Below are 17,230 nucleotides of genomic sequence, written 5' to 3'. Positions count from 1 at the left end.
CCATGTCAAATGACTAGGCATTTATAAATGCTGAGATAACTGTAATTACAGGAACCTCGACCGACACCTTGTTTGTGTTGGAAGGATTGTGAATGCAGTACGGAACTAGAAGAACAGGACATACGGATAAACTATGGAGCAAACACACTCACTTGTCAAAAATGCTTAGAAAAACATGCGCGGCATGAAAGTGCCACAGCCACCTGATTACAAACTAACTGTAGCGTCATCCTCCCCCAAGAGCTGGGTGGCGGTTGTTTGGAAACTGTACCATTAATCCAAAGTCGGGAGAGAACACTGACTACCAGCAGTCTATTAATATCTCTATTAGAGAGACATATGTTTTACTTTTTAAAAAATGTGGTTTTAAATGGCAATATTATAATTTTGTTCTCAAAGCACAAATGTTCCTTTAAAGACTATTCTAATACGAGCGCCCTGAAAAGTTTCACTTTCCCTTTTCTCCCTTCATTCGCCACACAGACAGCACAAGTAGGCGAATACCAGCTATAATGTTGCTTCAGACGGAACCTCGAGGGGGGGGTGGTGGTGAGGAGCCGGGAGGGACCGTGGTGTCCCCACGCAGCTGGCTGCGGGGTGAGCTCCTCCTTCGTCTAGGGCACCCTGCTCTCCTGGGACCCCTCGGGCCCTCCTACCCACTTCCACTCTCCTCCAAAGCCCCCACTGTCTTTCAGAGGAACCGAAATAAACAACAGTGAACATAAAGTCCTTCCCGACAGGTACAGTCAGGACCCCAGCACCGGCTGGGCGAGCTTACTGGGAGTGATTCAGAGAGACCTGAGGATTCTAAAAAAGAAACCAGTGAGTTTGGTTGAGTTATCCTGGACCCTAGACTGACTGTTTCCCCTTCATTCATCCCAGTGATAAAGTGCTTCTGGAAGTGGCAGCTGAGAGAATAACCCTAAAACGCCTTTGCAGAGGTATAAAATGGCAGTTCCTAAAATTGGGACCAAGGAACCCTTTAGGCAGCTCCTCCTGTTTCCAATAACTGGATCGAGTTTCAGACTCCTTGGTAAAGGCCAAGCCTGCGTGTGCCTACCTGTGACCCACAGCAACCCCTCCAGGGCACAGCCCCGCCCCTCCCGCCAAGCCCTGCCCCGCCCCAAACACGCCCATCTCTGCTGCACCCCTCTTTCTAATCACAAGCTCCTCTGTCCAGAGCCAGACAAACACAGCGATGGCACAGAAATACGCAGGGCTTCCGATCTCACCCTCACCTTGGGGAGGAGAGAAATCAGTGTAAAGAACAGGTAGGCTGGCTCTCAATAAAGGGACGGTGGGGAGACCGTCTGTGCCGCCCCCTGGCACTGCTGCTGCCTGTGAGGTATGACGTCGCCTGCCAGTTCTGCGAACTCGTGCGTCCCCGCATCTAACCTGAAGTCTTGCTTCGGCCTTTCCCGCCTGGCTACGAAGGCCAAGTGCTTGCATTTGTCAGGTGCTTCCTACGTGCCAAGCACTACACTACGTCTGGCCAGGGCATGGCCACAGTTCTGTCCCATCTGACCCCACGGGTGACACACCGCAGTGACTGGGGGCCGGAGTCCATTAACGCAGCGTGAACCAAAGTGGGAGGAACTGTACGGACCAAGCAGATGAGCAAGAGCAAGCTCGTGCCATGTTCTAAACCACCCAGCTGCCCGCAAGCGGTAACAGCGTGAATACCGAGGAATCTGAGTGCAGGTGAGAGAATGGGGGGGGGGGGGGTGCACCGGTAAGTGATAGACAGCCACACACATCTGAGGGGGCGGGTCCCTTCTGCTCTATGTTTCTATGCCCAGGCCTTCGCCTCCTCTGCCTCCCCCACCTGGTTAACAACAACAAAAAAAACTGCACTAAGTATTTTACATGCTTACTCTCACTTAAGCAGCACAACCCCTCAGAATAGCTACTGTTATTAACCCTACTGTATAGCCAAGGAAACAGACTTAAAGTGGCAAAATGACCTGCCCAGAGAGACACAGCTCACAGGTTTCAGCACTGGGACGTAAAGCAGGTTGGCCTGGTTTCAAAGCTCAGAGACTCATCAATTGGGGGGCCAGCTAGCAGCACGGGCCAGCACCGCTGACCTGGTTTCTTCTCCGCTGGGCCTCATCCCATTTCCATGAAGGCGCTTCCTGAACCTGGAGACTGTTACAGAGTTTGCCTCCTCCAAAGAGTAACTCCCCACCCCCATTAACTGCTCCAGCTGCCCGCCCATCCCCACCCCGGACCCAGTGAGCCGGTGACACCCCACTCCCAGAAAGACGGGCTGGAAAGCCTGAAGGAGACGCCCTAAGAAACCTGTGACCCATCTTTCCCCGATCGTTCAAGTTCTGGATTTCCGCCAGAGGTCCACCTTCTTGCCGACAAACTCCGAGCCCATGTCATCAGCATGGAAAGGGGGGACAGAGACAAAGTGTGACTCTGGGAAAGGTTCTGGCCTCAACTTGCTTGGGAAGTTCTGTCATCCTATTCGTGGGCAGCACCATGCCCCCGCGTTGCAAAGGGCCTTCTGGGAGAGGGGTCCTACTCTTTTTCTCCCTTGTCGCCTGAAGCATAGTATCTTCTTTCCCAAGCAAGGGTGTCCAGCCTTTTGGCATCTCTGGGCCACACACTGGAAGAAGAGTTGTCTTGGGCCACACATTAAATACATTGTGACGTGTAATCACACACACACAAAACTCATGTTTTACGTAAATTCACAGTTTTGAGTTGGGCCACATTCACAGCCATCCTGGGCCGCAGGTTGGACACCCCTGCCCTAGAGTCTTCCAGGACCCCCCGGGATCTCTCTGACGGTTTCAGGATGTTGTAAAGTAGACAAACATATAGGAGCATCAAGTGTTTATCAGCCATCAGTGAAAGACACCAAAAAATGCCACAGGGATCCAAACATAAGATAATTGTTTGGTTGGGTGGAATTCACACTGTGTCCTGAAGGAACTCAAAGAGGATTGTGTAATAATGTATCCCTCCAAGCTCCCCAGACGTTCTGAGCTGGGACACCATGAAGAAATGTCACCGCAGTCTGTTGCCCAAAGCTGTTCAGGGCTTAGAGGTCAGCGGTGCTCCAGCTGGAAAGATTCCACAGTGACAGCACCCAGGGCTCCTCTGGAGCCTGGCTCTCCACCGGCCCCTTGGAAGCTGAGACTCGAGTTCGCGTGCAGTTTCCAAGGACCCATCCCCGTCCCTTGCTCTCCACACCCTCCCGCTTCTAACAGACTGCAGTCTCCATCCTCTGCTTATCTGAACGTAACTTTCACACCTAACAAATCAGAGGCTGTAATTACAAAGTTTCAGAAAACGCATCTGAGAGATTCGCCATCCATGGAATGGATGCAAGGCGGCAAGGGCGCGGACCCGTTCCACGGCCACGCGTGTCGCGCCCAGGCATGTACACGCAGCCCAGGGAGTCACCGTGCCTTCTAAAACAAGGCGGAGATGGCACGCTGCGCAGAGGTCTGGCCCCATTGTGCCTCGCGGGCCCCCTAGCACGGGCCCTTTTTTCGTCTGTTCGCCCTTTGCCGGGAAACGGCGGAGCGCCTTGCCTCCTCGCCCCGCCGCAGCCCGTCATCCCCTAGACAAAAAGCCGCGGCCCGCTGCTCCCTGCGGGGGCGGCGTACGGGCCACGGAGCCCCGCGCTGCGCCTTTGTTGGGCCGGCCCCAGATGGTGCCCAGCACGCGGCAGAGCCGGGCGGGGGCGGGGGCGCGGGGGCTCGGGGTGGGGGGAGACCGCGGAGCAGCCAATCGGCGCGCGCCCGTCAGCTGACCGCCTTTGCTTACACCAGGTGCACGCCGGCTGCGCCGAGCACAAAGCGGGGCGCACCGAGGGTGCCGGCGGCGGCGAGCGCGGAGCCAGCGAGGCTGTGCGCCCGCGCCTGGAGAGGGGCCGGCGGCCTCAGCCCGGGCGGCCGCATCCCTCGGCGCCCCGGGCCCTTCCTCCGGAGCCGGCTGCACGCCGCCCCGCCCTCTGCACCCCACTTCTCCCACCATCCTTCCTGATCCTGCCTGCCTCCGCCCGGTCCCCGGGCGCGGGACCCAGCCCAGGCCGGCGGCAGCTGTTGCTCGCGTGGCTGCCTCGCCTCCTGTCTTGGGGCTCTGCCGGGGCCCCGCAGGAGCCGGGAGCGCTGCGGGCCGGGAGGGAGGCGCCGCTCAGCCCGACCTCCTCCGGTTCCTCCCGCCGCCACCGGTGCGCTGGTCCGTGCGCACCCCACACCCCGCCAGCCGTGCCTCGGGTAAGTGCCCTCGCCCGGCCAGGCAGCGGCGGGAGGTGTGGGCTGCAGCGAGGGCAAGTCGAGGCGAACTTGGCCGCCTGACGAGCCCAAGAGGGTCTGGGGAACCGCGCGGTGAGATCGCGGGCCTACGGGCGACCAGGGGGCGCGGCTCCCCGAGCTGGGGAAGATGACGAAGTCTGGGAAACCAGAATCTAGTAACCCCTTTCCCACCCCCATACCCCACGGGCGTGGGGAGTGCCCCAGTTCGCAAGGAAGGCTAGGCAGAAATGGGCCAGAGGCAGCGACAGGAGGCGAGCCCGACGCGGGGGAGGTGCCGCCGGGAACCGGGGGCGGAGGGCTGCCTGCGGGGAGGTGGAATGGGAAGGCGGCCCGGCGGAGCAGAGCGCGGAAAGGGGGCCCCCCGGGCGGTGGGAGAGAGGACCAGGAGGAGGGAAGGGAAGGCAAGGCCGTGGGGAGAGAAGAGACGATGTGTTGGCAGTGGCCTTGTGGGTAAAGAAAAGGACAAGGGGCGTAATTCACAGAGCACTGAGTGTGTTGGGGTCCCAGCGTCCTTACAGTCTACTCTGCTGTGGGCGGAGTGGGGGCCAGGCCTCGCCCCGCCGGTCCTGAGCTCGGGCGGCTGCCAGCGATGATGAAATGCCGGGGAAGCCTCGGTCCGCGCCCAGAGCAACCGTGCTGGGCTCCCCGCGCGGCTGGCCCAGTGGGGAGGGAGAAAAGTTTGCCAGCCTTCGCCCTTTGTGCTGCGTGGAGAGGGGTGTGGGCAGCTGCTGCCTCCGGCCCTGGGAGTCCCTGCCTGACGGACAGGGACGATCCAGGGGCGCCATGCACCTGGGACAGGTATGAAACCAGGTCCCAGGAACGTGGCGAGGGAGCTGGCCTGGGTGCGCGACAGGAAGAGGCTCGCGGGCCCCCACCAGCCCCAGAGAGGGCACCTTGCCGGCCGGGCGCACCGCTGCAGCGGGGCCCCAACCGAGCACAGGACCTGGCCCTGAGCGAGCGAGTGAAGGAATGACGGGGTGTTGGGGGGGGGGCGGGGTTGAATGGTTGTGAGGGGTTGGAATGGCACAGGCAAAGGCCAGGAATCCAGGGGCATGGACCCTTCCCTAAATCTCAGGCCACACTCGCATTTCCACTCGGAGACCTGGACGCTAAAGGGCAAGTGGGACTCCGGCGGAGCCGGTCTTGCCGACTTGGGCTTTTGCCTGCAGGGTTTTCTGAAAGACAGCGGGTTTTGTTCCTGCATGTGCTTTGCTAGGACACAGCCGTCTAGACTCGGAGTCTGACTCGGGTATGCTCATGACTTCCTTTTCCAGAGCCAGGACTAGGGGAGTGGCAAGTTCAGGAAGGTGCCCGGGCCAGGACTGGCCTTGGGTGACAGGGGGGTGCTGACTCCGGGGCCATGTGTGTCCCCGAGCCTCTGATTTGCATGCAGATGTGAGCGACTCTGGCAGATGTGTGGCCCCTCCATTCACAGGAGGGAGTGTGAAAGGAAGGACAGGACGAGGAGCCTGCTGTTCACAATAGACCTTCAGAAAATGGGATAAAGACGCAGTGTGAGTGCCTCTGTTTGGGAGCACGGGCTCGCAACACCGTCCCTGGGGAGCCCAGGTCTCTGAGCTCCGTGGGTCCGAACCTCCCCGCGGCCGGGCCCTCCGCCCGGCTGGGTGTCTCTGGCAGCACTCGGGCCGGCTGCTCTGAGCCAGTGAGGAAAGCGAGGCCGATGGCGACTTCACCCTCTTCCGACGGTTTGAGGTGATTTCCGAACTGACCCCTCGACTTTTAGAGTTTTATTTCCTTTTACTAATTTCCCATCCTGCTCCCGTGTGCAGCACACCCTCTGAGACCGACAGTGCAGGGAAGAGAGCTGTAGCTGAGCGACACGAAATCGCGCTGGACGGCCCACTGCCCAGCCGTGCAGGCTGAGTTGTTAAGGCTGCAAAGCTGTAGGCCTGCCGGTGAGGAGCCCACGGGCTTCCTGGGCGCCGGAGAGGGTCACAGGTCACAGGACAGAACAGTGACCGGCAGGCTGCTGTGGAATGGACCCCAAGCAGGGAGATTTCTGCCCTGACCTTAGCAAGCAGGCTGCTGCCCCACTCACCCCCTAGCGTCATGGGGCCGCAGAACAGGAGTAGGGGGTGCAGGCCGCGTGGGAGTCCTGGGATTACACCCCCGGCGAGCCTGCCCAGGGGCCAACCCTTCTGCCCAGGGAGAAAGAACCTATTCACAGAACAGCATTTGCCCCTGGATTCTATAATTCTGTATATTCACTGAAAGGGGCATTAAAATACAACCAAAAAAAAGGACGACATTGTTTGGAGAGCCCAGTGTCTGGGGGGAAGGGTAGGGAACAGATGTTCTCTGCTCTTCTCCACGTTTCCCTGAGATGTTTGCTGGTTCAGTGACTTTTACACGGAAGGCAGCATTTTCCCAGGAGGGGAAACATTAATCGAGTCACATTTAAGTAAGAAAGTGTCAAGGCCAAGATTACCTTTCTCTCAGCACTATCGAGAAGTCAGAAAGTAGCACATGGTTACAATAACCTCCTTGTGGCACAACCCTGGATTCTGGCGTCATTACGGACTTGAAGAATACCCACCACACACAGTTGGTATCTCAAAACTAGGTTAAACGCCGTTTTATTATCAAGTCATCACCTAGAGATCTTTTTTAAACACACCTTATGACGTTAAAATAACCGATTTGTGGGACCTTCTCTCCGGCCACATCCCGGCCAACGTGAAATCTTCATCCCAGAGACTCGCGAGAGGGAAGGTGAGCGCTCGGCACTCGGCGAACACAACCAGTCAAGGGCGCGGCCGCCAGGGCTCACCCGGCTGAAGAAAGTCTGAGACCCGCGCCCACGCAGACTCCGGGTCCTAACAGCGACACGGGTAGTTCTGGGCAGTGTCCGGGATCCCCCAGAAGCGAGGGGACAGCCCCCGTGGGTCCCTCTCTCGCCTTGTGGAGGTTCTCGACCTGAACTCCTGGGGGAACCGCCACACCTCCCGCGGCTGGGACATCGTTGGGAACAAGCCCAGTCGGGACTGAAGAAATCCCGCCCTGCTTCCCACGCCGGCTGGGCACGACTGTAAGTAAACAGAGCTGTGGGCTTGTTATCGCACCAGAAATAAGCCATCAGCCATAAATAAAACATGATACATTATGGGACCTGGATGCTGCTTTTGCCTGGATTTTCGTAATGTTTTTATCACTTGTTTTTAAGCTGCAAAATGATAATTCTCTGAATGAGTCACTGGAGCACTAATGTAAGGTTGCTCAAATATTGTATTTCATTTTCAAAATTATGAATTATTATGCTGAACATCTATTTTGGGTTAAGCCAATCTGGAGATAAAGCCTATTCCATTTTAGAAAGATATTTTGGTTTCTGGGAACAATGGAAATATCTTCAACTCATGAACAGAACTTTGATTAATATTTTATTCAAGATGAAATTATAATTATGTAGATGAATTCAGGAAAACACGTATTGTCTTTTTCTCTTTTTTTGGCTCAAAGCACAGAGCGGAGACAAAAGATAAACCTGTCTGCAAAAGTCAATACTTTGGTGGCCAAGGGAACCGTTCATTCTCCGGGTCTTCCTAAATGTTCTTGTTCCGCCATAGTATCCTTCGCCCACTCGATGTGACGTCGAGACAGGGCGTAGCCCCCAAGTCTCGAAATACAGACAAATGCAGAATAAACGGCTCCCTGTCCTAATACAGAATGTAGCTCCAGCCTTTACGGCTGCCCTAGAGAAACGCGAACTGTGTTTTCAACAGAGAGACACCTTTGCTCAGAGAGTTTTTTTTAAAGGAACAACACACAGGCTGACATGTTCTACTTTTCACTTTTTGAGTATTTTCGAACGGTTTTCCAAAGGTAGGCAGTTACCAGTGTGTTTAGCCGTCATTGGGTGGGTAGGCAAGCTGTCCCCTAATCACAGCGAGGCGATCTCGGGTCACTGTCCTACCCCTGCCGATGACCAGTGTCCCCACTCCTAACGCGACAGGGTTGGCGGCGTGGGCGGGAAGAACTCACTACCATGGTCAGTGAGGCTGCTCTGGCCTCCCAGACCACAGCCAACCTACACGGTGAACCTGGACAGAATCCTCACCCTGAAAACCCCTACAATCACCCCTGAGAGGCAGAGAGACTGGGCCCCAGTGAGCGGTGATGCCCGCCGGAGGTGCGGCGCCTCCAACCAGGGCGTGTCCTGCTCCGACTGAGGACTCTCAGTTCTGCACCCCAAGGGCTAAAAGCTGCTGCCCAGTTACTGCTGGTGGTGCAGGGGTTGGGACGTCACTTGGAAGCTCTGAGGAAGATAGGTGAGGTGTAGATTTCTGACCCGGCCGTCCTGGCTGCCGTCTGTTCTAACACTAGCAGACAGGCGGCCCCCACAGCTGTCCCCTCATTTGTGTATGAAACACATTGGTGGCATTTGTGGGTTGCCATGGTTACATGAACTATACATGTGACTCCCCGTCCTGCTGTGTGACAGGTTTTTGTGGCAGGTATTTTGTAGACCTGGCGGTCGAGGACAACTAGTTAAAGTCTGGGGAAAACATGAATTAATCGGTTGTTTTCTGGGTCTCCCCCCGCCCTTTGTGGTCACAGAAGAAGGGGTATCCCCCAGTGGCACCCGGGAAGGGGCCCTCGCAAGCCTCTGGCAACACAGGCTTCTGAGGGAGGCCTGTCCAACCCGGCCGACCGCTACGGGACGTTGTCCCCTGAACTTGCACTTGAAACGCTGCTCCTCCACCTCACTGTCACTTGGCAGTGGTGACGGGCACAGCCCCTCAGGGTCCGTGCAGGAGAACGGGGCGTGGCACCGAGCCCTGGGAGGTCACGCGCCGGTTGGCTCGGTGAGGCAGTGAGCACACAGACTTGCATGTGGGGACATGTAGGAGCTCCACAAGGAGAGAGGCGGGTTCACTGGTTTCCTGCCCATAATCTCCCCTCCGGAGGAGAGGTGAGCGTGGCCGTGAAGATGGCCGTGCACCCGCACGGTCAGCTCACCCAGCCATTGCGTCTTCATTTGCGTCCACCATCATCCCTGTCACCAAGGGGGGTGTGGGGGGCCGGGGTGCGGGCTCGTCTCCCAGCCCGGACACCAGTGGCCGGTGGGGAGCTCCTGCCCGTGTGTGCGAGGGACCCAGGCACGTTGGTGGATGTTTCTAGCATCACCACGGCAAAGAACTGGGGTTTTGCCCCTGATGACCCCATGATGAAATGGACAACCAGAGGTCCAGGGCATACAGCTGACTGTGTTCTTCCCAGCAAGGTGCTTCCTCTGGCTCCGAATCCCGCAGCTAAGAGACTCTTTTGTTTGCTTTCTTTTTTAAAATCTCCCCCATAATATGACAATTTCCTACCACCTCACCTGGACCCTCTCAAAGGAAAGACTTGGGGGAGCACGTGGCCTCCCTCTGACACGCACACCGAGCACCAGCTGCGTGGCAGCCGTTCCAGGCGGGACCAGACCCCCAGGCAGTCAGCTCGGGTTTCCACGGCTTGTCGTTCCAGGCACCATGCGCATTCAGTTCCCCCCGGCCATGTGGTCCCCCACAAACACTGCCTGAGCCGCGGCATGCAAGAGCCACACCACTAACTCCGACACGGAGGTGTACAGCCAGGGCTGACTTTGCACCCCCCCCCCACAGGGCGTTCAGCAACATTTGGAGACATTTTTGTCAGCGATTGCCACAACTGAGGGTGGGGGCGGGAAGGCATGTGGGGGGGGGGGCTACAAGCAGGGGTGAGGCGGAGCCCTCCAACACACACCGGAGGAGAACCTCCCGGCCCCTGTGGCGGCAGTGCCACGGTGGGGAAGCCCTGGGCTGGCAGTCGCTGGCTCTGTCCCCAGTGAGTTCAAGGCTAGGAGGGGTGATGGGAAGGAGACGGGCCTGCGCGGCAAGGGAGCTGTGGTGGCGGAGGTCCAGGGCAGCCTGCTGCAGAGTCAGCCGCCCACAGAGGCTGTAAGGAGTGACCCGGTTAATTCAGAGACCGGCTGTCACCTGGGACACAGGCGCTCAGCAGGAGACAATTCTAGAGGTCACCTTGCTGCCCACAGTGCGCTGGTCGGGGAGGGCAGGGTGTGCCTGACTGAGTGTGTCAGGACCTCTCAGGAACGGGGATGGGGGTTGCTGACTCCTGGCGGGACACACGGTCAGAGCTCGGAGTCCCTTGCGGAGGCCGGAGAGGAGGCCAGGACGACCAGGCTGAGTGAAGGGGAGACAGGGCTGGGCTGCCAAAGCAAAAGGCGCCGTCCACACTAGAACCTCAGAGTGTGCAGGCTCCTTAAATACGTAGCTCCTCGACTGGTAACTTTCTGAGACTCCAAGCTCCGTCGTTCCTCCTCCTTTTTGTCCATAACGAAGTGGTCAGAGCCACGGAGAGGTTCTGTGTGACTTTGGACACGTCACCTAGCCCGTTTCAAGGTTTGGCAGTGAAAGGAGCGGTCACAAGTTCCCTCTTCCCAGTGCAAGTGGCATTTGTGCTGTGCATAGTCACACACCCGGGGAGAGGCTGGAGCCACCGCACACCTCGGGCTGCCTGCGCCCCTTGGACCTGCGCCAGCCCCGCACGCCCCAGGCCACGGCCAGAACCGGGCAGTCAGACAGGCAACAGAAGGACAGAGACCCAGCACTGGACGACCAAAGGGAACTCAGACCCGGTCACAGCGATTGAAATGGATCCTGCAGGGGGACTCAGACTGAGCTTGACAGGCTTCCAAGGCCTAATCAGACTTTGTCTCTCTGTAACATCTTCTCTTAGCTGACCTTAGAAGTGACAAGCAGGGAAGAAAGGCTCCTAGGACAGGGGTGCGGTGACGCTAGACTAAGAGAGACGCCCCGGAGCAGGTGGAAGCAACCGTGGTGTCCTGCCTGGAGGAGATGGGGTGGCTTTCCGGTCGGGATGGACTTTTCTCCTTTCTCTAGCTCTCCACCCAGAGAATGATGACCCGTGTCCGCACATGCACACACGGGCGCATGTTGGAGGAGACACTGAACTCCATGGGGGAGGTTTATCTTCTTGTGTTTAACAGTGAGACCCACACATCACAACAGGTCTGGAGCGAGCCCTCGCTCGAGGTCTTGAAGACGTAGCACCCGTCACTCTCCGGGCGGAGTCCTGTCTCTGTGAGAGAGGAAGACAGAGGAGCTGTGTGCCGGCTCGAGGTTCGTCTCGTCTTCGTAAATCTGTGGTTTCCAAGAGAGCCCCCCAGGGCATCGGCCCCATCCTGAGAGAGTCCCGGACACAGATGGACACACACTGACCATCCGGCCGTGGCGGACACTGGCGGGCCCCTAACTGGGTTTCTCCACGGGGCCTCCAGCTGATTGCATTTGTGTGCAGGAGGACGGCGTGGCAGGTTCCGCCCCAGAGGACCGGTGAGTCAGCTTTGCTGTGTCCTACGGGACAGCCCGTCTCTGGGATCCCAGCCAGCCTCCTCCCGTATTCATACACTCCTGTCCCACCTGGGAGGCCAGGTCCTCAGAGCCACCTGGAAGAAAAACACCAGCAGCGTGGGCCCTGCTGGTAGGACGCACCTCCTCGGGCAGGAAGGGGAGCCCAGTGGGGAGGGTTCTGAGTAGCTTCACCCTCCAGATGAGCAATGGGTGAGAGACTCGCTCCGTGCCAGTGAGTGCTTTGTTGAAGAGGAGGAAAACCCCATCCAGGGCTCCCAGGCCGCGTCCCCGGGACCCACCGTGTTTGCTGATACAGGGCACGGTGGCGGCGGCAGCAGCGGGGGAAAGGTAACGATGCCCGGCAGCGTCACCGTGCCTTTCCAGCATGCTGGGGACCGTCCTGCCCCCTCACACATGAACTCAAGAACCCCTGCAGCAGCTCTGACCCCACCTTCCCCCGCAGGAAACTAGGACACAAAGCGACGAAGCCACTTGTCCAGGGCCACACCGCTAGGGTGTCTCGACCAGTACTTGGCGAATGAATGAATGAATGAATGAATGAACAGATGGGCGTTCAAGGGGAGAGTCCTCAGTGAACAGGGCACCCCTCAGCCCTGGCCCCGTGACTGTGGATGACAGACGCAGCTCAGAGCCGCCGGGTGGCAGGGCACGGCTGTGCACCTGGGCCTTTCCGACTCGGCACCTGCACTGTCAGGGCACAGGGCTCCGTTCCTTCCTTCTCAATTGCGGCTATAAGACAAAAGGATTGGACCAGACTGGCTCCCAAGGCCCGTCCAGCTCCCCAAGTTCCATAATTCCACTATGAAGTATGGCTATGTCGAACAAACCGTGATGGATTTGTGTGTGTGTGTTATTTTAAACTTTGAAACATAGTGTTTAACTTTAACCAGTCCTCACTGAGTTACCCTTCAAAATTATACTGGAATTATTAACAGCGTTTTAAAAATTGTATTTAAGATAAGTAATTTTACATGGACGAACGTGCGTACTTCAAGGTTGCTTTCTCCGAGCCAAAGCCATCACCCTGCATAGTGAGTTGTAGCATCGTTGTCCAAGTTTGGATGGTTTCTAAAAGTTTAAAAAGCATCTTTCGACAACACAGAGAAAAGGCCGACGTAAAAAGATCGATTATGAAAAAGGCGCCGTCTTAGATGTTTGCAGAGATAAGTAGATTGCTGAATGTTACGCCAAGTCCTGAATGGTTCTGCAAGAGCTCAGAACCGCCAGCAACAATAAAAGCACTTGAGATGGCCCCCAGCGACTGTGTGCGGTGGCCCGGCAGCGTGGGCAGCTGGGGCAGGGCGGGCAGTGGGCCCCTAGACAGGTGGAGAGGGTGCTGGGCTCTGGAGAGATGGCCACAAGCCTCAGTAGCCTCCTCTGTCCAGGGGAACAGGGGGTCACAGCACCTGCCTTCTAGAACCCCTGGGCCCGTTCAGTGAGCTCCTGCACGGGACCCCCTTGCACAGTTGCCGTTCCGCGGGAAGTGCTTGGTAAACGGCATCGACCAGCAGAGGGACGTTTTCACGTTGAAACCTGGCGCGTCCCACAGCTGTGGGGCCCAGCGTCGCAGGATGCTCATTCCCAGGCAGGGAGAGATTTTAAGAGACAAGATTCAGACCAGATGTGTGTGCAGGTCGGTCGTTCACACGGTTGTCGCCTTTGAGGGGGACCTCAGGAGAGCGTCCGACTTGCCCAGGCGTGCAAGGACCCTGGGGTCAGCTGACACACTCGGGAAGGACAGGCAAACATGCTGAGCCTTTTTGTGTCTAGGTTCTGTCCTGTGTCTATTCCCTTTTCTCTTTCTGAAAACATTGAAATACCCCTAACTTAGGGTTCACAGACCCACATTTTCCAACCAGAGAGAACCGGTTTGGTTCAGACCCACTATTCCCCAAAGAGGAGCTGAGTTCGAGACGCTGTCAGCTTTAATAGAACCACTCGCTTCCCCGCCCTGGAGCCGCTGTTCCGCAATGAACGTGCCAGGCATGCGGCGCCCTAGAGCAACGGCTTGCCTCTCAAAGGGCTCCACGCATCCTGCTGCTGCCCCTGTTGCTGTTGATTCTTAGCATCATCATCTTCATAACGTCATCCGTCATCGTCTTGCTTCTTCACCGAATGGCAAGGACTCTGGTTGGGACCGAGTCGGAGCGTTAGGCGGTGAAAGCAGGAGGGAGCTGGGCCAGACAGGAAGCAAGAGGATGTCCCCAGGCAAGCCAGACTGGGGGACCTGTAAGGAGACCCCTGGCGAACTGCCACAGGGACAGGTGGCTGTGACTTAGCCTCTGTACCAGCGGTCCCCAACGTTTTTGGCACCAGGGACCTGTTTTGTGGTAGACAATTTTGCTTGGGACCGAGGGGGGCGGGGAGGAGACGGACCCTCGGCAGTAATAAGAATGAAGCTAGTTCCCTTGCCTGCCGATCACCTCCTGCTGAGCAGCCCATTTTCCTAACAGGCCACAGACCGGTACCGGTCCCCAGCCTGGGTTGGGGACCCCTGCCGTGCACCTTCGACCCTGTTTCAGCCAGCAGATTTTCCTTCACACAAGAAAAGGAGCGTGGAGAATGCCATTGAGTTACTGCCTCGTTGTCTGTGAATTCTTTGGGAGCTGGAATAATTATTTGCAGGGAACTTCATATTCATGGTCCCGTTTAATCCTCCTAATCAGAGCACCCTGATTGGTGGGTGGCGGCATCTGCAGGAAATTGGAGACATTGATACTCCGGGGACAGCCAGCTAGTCACCTCTGGCTACCCTTGGAGGCCAATAAATAGCATTTGCCAAGCGCGCTCAGAGGGGCGAAGAGCAGCTCCGGCAGGTAAGCATTGCCCCCACTTTGAAGGAGGGGAACGCGGAGATAAGGAATTCACGCCCTGTCTCCGGCTGCTCCCTGTGTAAGGCCGGGTCCTCCGCTCGCTTCTCCTCTGGGCTGACAATCTCTCTGCTCGATTTCCCCGCCTCCCCTGCCCCCTCATCCTCAGGTCCAAGCGGAGCATGTGTTTTTCTAGTTCAGGATCACTTACCCACAGCATAGCCATTCCACAGCCACCACACAGCTCCTGGAGGGACTGAGCGTGGCTTACCCAGCCTGGGCTCCCTGACTCCCAGAAGACCCCCTGGCACTCGGAAAACGCACTCAGCAAACACTCAGTGACACGGAGCCGAGGGGGCCTTCCATTCATGTGTCCACTTCATTCGCCCTCCTGCCGCTTCCGAATAACTTTTGCAGAATTACGTCCCATCCAGTGGGGCAGGAATGAGGAGATCACAGGCCTGTATTACTCGCAGACGTGCCAGAGCCTTGTTTCTGCGAGGTTATTATTGGGGGTGCTTTTAGGACGTGAATGCCCAGGAAGTGTCGTTGGTCAGAAAGGATTCATTAAATGCGTGCAGACTACCACGTGCTGTGGGAGGGGTGGTGTGGGGGGGAAGGAGAGGCATTGCCTCTGTCCCAGATGAGCTGCCAGCCTCCCCGGGGAGAGAGAATGAACAGGGGCAACAGGGACAGTAATTGAGTGATTGTCTGTGGAAATTCCCCAACAAAACAAAGTACAGGGCTCAGGGGACACGGGTCTGGGTTTGAATTTCAACCCTGTCCCATACGAGCCGCGTGATCTCTGTCAGGACACAGTTGACTTGACCCCAAGCTCTCCCACCTGCAGAGTGCAGGGACGGCGTGAGCCCACGGGGCTGCGGTGAGGACGCATGGGAAGCCCCGGATGCAAGGCTTGACCCACACACAGTGGTCGTGGGCTTTGGTCCCTGGGCAGAGATGGACCACACCATGTCTGTGCAGCTCGGTTCCTGGGAGCTGGGGGCGCAGCGGGGAGCGAGAGAGACAATGATCCCACAAGGAAGTGTGAAGATATGGCTGCATCACCTCCAGGGAAAGGCAAGATACTGCTGCACGGAGACATGCCAACCCTTGTCTGCTGGACCAATGCAAGCTCCCCGGGCATGGGGGCCGGAGGACGGCTCTGAGGGACCAAGAGAAGACCCCTGTGGCTGAGACTGGGACAACTCGGGCATCACTGATTGCGGTCCTCCCTTTCCCCTTCCTCCCAAGTACACTCGGGGTTCTGGGAAGACAGCTCCGGAATGAAGTCCGCATGGGGATAGTCTGCGTGGTGGGCAGACGAGGTGGGGTGCGTGGGCTCTGCTCCCGGGGTCAGGGAGGCAGCAGGAGGCGTGAACTCCTGGAGTGTGAAAAAGGGCTGAGGGGCCTCAGGGGCCAAGTGGCAGGCCCGGGCCTGGGTCATCCACTAGAGGGCACACGGGGGACAACGTCCCCCCTTCATTTCCCCTCGATCTTGGGTATGTTGATGAACTCCTCGGAGTCTTGGTTGAAGACACGATGTAGATGAAAGTGACGCCTGGTAGTGTCTGGTTTAGTTCACCTTCTTTTATTTTCTGCTTTCTAGCGTCTCCCCTCGTAATGGACTTTCCTTTTATTGTAGGCGAACCCCTGATTACAACACAGGCAAACTGATAGCGCATCACCTGTGTGGCCCACAGATGTGATTTGGGGACACCCAAGAACACCCTAAAAGATCCCTCTTGTTTGGTGTGCAAATGCCTCACGGGTGGAAGGTCGTTCTTGCCCACAACCTCCGTTGTGTAATCCGCTCGCAGCCACATCTGGCTGGTGTCACATGAGAGAGCGTGCCAGATCCCCCGGGAGATTTAGACGGTGAGCAATTTGAGGAGGGCGCTAACGGCTGTAGAACCTGGTGGTGGTTGATTCGTCCGCCCTGGAGAGCGCCACTTTCCTGCCTGCTCTCAGAGACGCGGGCTCATTGCGCAGACACGATTTCAGGGGTGCGCCCCTCTGATAATCCGTCTCAGCTCCGTCCTCGTATTGACGTGGAACTAAATTCACACCCTGTCACCGGTTATCAAAGGAGATGGGGGATGGGCCCTAATTTTTCAGCGAGATGCGGAGTGGCCCTTCCCCCTCGCAGCACGCACCGTGGCTGGGCAGCTCGGGCGCCCGCAGCCCTCACGGTACTCCCGTGCCTTCTCTCGCCGCCTCTCGGGATCTTAAGGCTTCTGTACTAGACCTTCATGAGAAAAATACCCAAGTTTCTCTCCAGCTGCAACCTCGCTCCCCAACTGTGGTCTTCCATCTCCAAATGCCTGCTGGGTATTTGCACCCTAAAAATGACAGCAGCCCTGAAGGGCCAAGAGGAAGCCGTGGTTTCTGGGATCCACACCAAGCTCTGGCTGTGCAAGAGGGGCCACAGCCCCCACACACTGGGACCAGAGGGACAAGCTCTCCGACCTCTCTATCTTCCCGCCCTGTGGAAACCCATCGCCCCTCAGAATGAGCTCCCGCTCTGCCCGTTTTGTGGGGGCGACCACTGTCCCCAAAGACGTGCAGGCTCACACCCTGGTGTCATTTCACTCTTCCCCTGGCCCCGCCCCCGCATGGCATCCAGTCAGCTGCACTTAGTGTCCCCGCTGGCTACAGGATTGTGCTGGGCGTTCCCCACACCCCTCCGAGCCCCGCCCTTCCCCACTTCGCTTTGTGTTCCAGGGTCAGATGTGTACCGTCTGTGTCAGTG

General features: G+C 57.5%; 1 protein-coding gene across 1 annotated transcript in view; it reads left to right on the top strand.

Moving 5' to 3' along the window:
* Positions 1-3,812: 3,812 nt before the first annotated feature.
* Positions 3,813-17,230, top strand: part of LRRN1 (leucine rich repeat neuronal 1) — a 31,836-nt gene continuing 18,418 nt past the window's right edge. The window contains exon 1 of the mRNA XM_053929997.2: positions 3,813-4,235. The gene's annotated coding sequence lies outside the window, so the exon portion shown is untranslated. The remainder of the gene's footprint in view (positions 4,236-17,230) is intronic.

Source organism: Desmodus rotundus, chromosome 8 (genome assembly GCF_022682495.2).
Source record: "Desmodus rotundus isolate HL8 chromosome 8, HLdesRot8A.1, whole genome shotgun sequence".
Lineage (NCBI taxonomy): Eukaryota > Metazoa > Chordata > Mammalia > Chiroptera > Phyllostomidae > Desmodus > Desmodus rotundus.
Note: the sequence above shows the minus strand (reverse complement) of the source record. Positions and strands in the feature narration are given on the sequence as shown.